Source organism: Bison bison, unplaced genomic scaffold (assembly GCF_000754665.1).
Source record: "Bison bison bison isolate TAMUID 2011002044 unplaced genomic scaffold, Bison_UMD1.0 scf7180017864172, whole genome shotgun sequence".
NCBI lineage: Eukaryota > Metazoa > Chordata > Mammalia > Artiodactyla > Bovidae > Bison > Bison bison.
Genome location: NW_011494744.1, coordinates 2,199,817 through 2,203,393, shown reverse-complemented (window position 1 = coordinate 2,203,393; position 3,577 = coordinate 2,199,817).

The window sequence follows — 3,577 nt, the reverse complement described above, 5'->3', positions numbered from 1 at the left end:
TTCATGGACCTGACATTCCAGATTCCTATGCAATATTGCTCTTTACAGCATCGGACCTTGCTTCCATCACCAGTCACATCCACCGCTGGGTATTGTTTTTGCTTTGGCTCCATCCCTTCATTCTTTCTGGAGTTATTTCTCCACTGATGTCCAGTAGCATATTGGGTACCTACTGACCTGGGGAGTTTCTCTTTCAGTATCCTATCATTTTGCCTTTCATACTGTTCATGGGGTTCTCAAGGCAAGAATGCTGAAGTGGTTTGCCATTCCCTTCTCCAGTGGGCCAGATTCTGTCAAATCTCTCCACCATGACCCACCCTTCTTGGGTCGCCCCACGGGCATGGCTTAGTTTCATTGAGTTAGACAAGGCTGTGGTCCTAGTGTGATTAGATTGACTAGTTTTCTGTGAGTATGGTTTCAGTGTGTTTGCCCTCTGATGCCCTCTTGCAACACCTACCATCTTACTTGGGTTTCTCTTACCTTGGGCGTGGGGTATCTCTTCACGGCTGCTCCAGCAAAGCGCAGCCATTGCTCCTTACCTTGGACGAGGGGTATCTCCTCACCGCTGCCCTTCCTGACCTTCAACGTGGGATAGCTCCTCTAGGCCCTCCTGCACCCGCGCAGCCACGGTTCCTTGGATGTGGGGTTGGTCCTCTCCGCCGCCGCCCTTGGCCTCGGGCTTAGGGGCGTGGGGTAGCTCCTCCCACCTGTTGCCCCTGGCCTCAAAAGCATTAAAAATAATTTCTTAACATGGGCAAATTTTCAACAGAAAGGCGTTGATTAGTTTGAGTAGGTTGAGCTCTACAGAGACAGTGTAAAATAACCTGCCTAGTGTAACAAAATTCTCACAAATGTCTGTAAGACCCCAGCCATCTCCATTAGGTTTAGTCTTGAGGGCAGGAACTACAATTCAACCTATTTCTACAATGCCCAGCTCAAAACAAGCAACTCAATAAGCATATAGTGAAAATGGGGTGCAGGGACAGTAACCACACTGACCACATGGAAAACCTAGGTGAATTAGGTGAGGGAGATAGCAGTTAACAATCTGGGATTTGGGCTCAGAATGAATTCTGAAGTCCTTCTCTGTTACTTATTAGATGTAGACTATAGAAAATATGCTAACTTGGCTTCTTTTTCATAAAATAGTGAGAAATACTAGTTTCTGCTTCAAAAAGTTGTCCTGAAGATTAAATAAGATGGTGCATACAAAGTATTTCATAGTCTGACGCATGAGAACCCTAGATAAATGTCAGCTATAACTATTACCAAATGGAGACTCTTTAATTTCTTGAATCAACTCAAATGACTGCTAGTATAAACACTGTTTTTGTTTTTGGCCATGCAGGGCAGCTTGTGAGAACTTAGTTCTGGGACCAGGTATCTAACCAGGCCTCAGCAGTAAAAATGTCCAGTCCCAACCATTGGACCACCAAGAATTCCCTAAATATTGTTTAGATGTCTACCTTTTGAACTGTGGTGTTGGAGAAGACACTTGAGAGTCCCTTGGACTGCAAGGAGATCCAACCAGTCCATCCTAAAGGAGATCAGTCCTGGGATTTCTTTGGAGGGAATGACGCTGAAGCTGAAACTCCAGTACTTTGGCCACCTCATGCGAAGAGCTGACTCACTGGAAAAGACCCTGATGCTGGGAGGGATTGGGGGCAAGAGGAGAAAGGGACAACAGAGGATGAGATGGCTGGATGGCATCACCGACTTGATGGACATGAGTTTGGGTAAACTCTGGGAGCTGGTGATGGACAGGGAGGCCTGGTGTGCTGCGATTCATGGGATCGCAAAGAGTTAGATATGACTGAGTGACTGAAATGAACTGAACTGACTGAATGAGAAAGAAAAGGAAAAGAAATGAACAGTTTTGGCCTATCATGTGCCACGTAGTTTATATATGTTATTATTCTAATTCTTATAATAATGGTAATCATTATTATCTCCATCTTGCAGATAAGGCAACCAAGGTTGGGAGAAGTTAGGCAATTTCCTTCAGGTACCCATTGGACAGAGGAGCCTGGTGGGCTACAGTCCATAGGGTCACATGGAGTCGGATATGACTGAAGTTGCATGCACACACTCATTTATTTAGTGACCACTTTGTGTAAGACTCCATTCAAGATACTGGGAAAACAATATTGAACAAAACAATCACAGAACTTACATTCTAGAAAAGTAGATAGACAATATACTGTAATGTAATTATAGATTGTAGTAAGAGTTATGAAGGAAATAAAGAGGATCTTGAGAGAGAAAATTATAGGAGAAATGTTTATATATTTAGATAGGAAAGATATATATTTAAATATAGATATATATTTAGATATATATTTAGTCAAGAAAGGCCTTTTTAAAGAGAAAGTTGACCTGAGATTTGAAAGATAAGAATGGATAAGGAATCCAAGGAGCCCAACTGGACGGCTGTAGGGAGATGGTACAGGCCTGGATGTATAGGTATACACATACAAAGGTATGGCTGCAGGAAAGAACTTAGAAACTCTGGAACATGGTAGTGGCTGGAGCTGTTTGTGCAGGCCAAGGTCAGATCATGAGGGTGTGGGGGCCCATGGTAGGCTGCCCCAAAATGTATCTTGGTGCCATATTTTTAATCAATCAATTAATTAATTTTGGGGGTTGCACTGAGTCTTTGTTGGGCTTCCCAGGTGGTGCTAGTGGTAAAGAACCTGCCTGTCAAAAGAGGTGGCATAAGAGACTTGGGTTCCATCTCTGGGTTGGAAAGATCCCCTGGAGGAGGGCAGGGCAACCCACTCCAGTATTCTTGCCTGGAGAATCCCATGGACAGAGGAAGCTGGCAGGCTATAGTCCTTGGGATTGCAAAGAGTCAGACATGACTGAAGCAACTTAGCAGGCACGCGTGCACACACGGGTGTGTGCAGGGTGAAGGCTTTCTCTAGTTTCCTGGAGTGAGGGCTACTCTCTAGCATGTGGGCTTCTCATTGAGATAGTTTCTCTTGTGTAGCATAGGCTCTAGGCACATGGGCTTCAGTAGTTGTGGCCTACAGACTTATCTGCTTTGAGGCATGCGGGATCTTCCTTGACCAGGGATTGAACTTGTGTCCCCTCACTGGCAGACAGATTCTTAATCACTGTACCACCAAGTTCAGTTTAGTCCAGTCGCTCAGTCCTGTCCGACTCTTTTGTGACCCCAAGGACTACAGCACATCAGGCTTCCCTGTTCTTCACCATCTCCCAGAACTTACTCAAACTCATGTCCATTGAGTGACTGATGCCATCCAATCATCTCATCCTCTGTTGTTCCCTTCTCCTCCTGCCTTCAATCTTTCCCAGGATCAGGGCCTTTTCTAATGAGTCATTTCTTTGCATCAGATGGCCAAAGTATTGGAGTTTTGCTTCAGCATGAGTCCTTCCAACGAATAGTCAGGACTGATTTCCTTTACAATTGACTGGTTTGATCTCCTTGTAGTCCAAGGGATTCTCAAGGGTCTTCTCCAACACCACAGTTCAAAAGCATCAATTCTTTGGTGCTCAGCTTTCTTTATAGTCCAACTCTCACATCCATATATGACTACTGGAAAAACCATAGCTT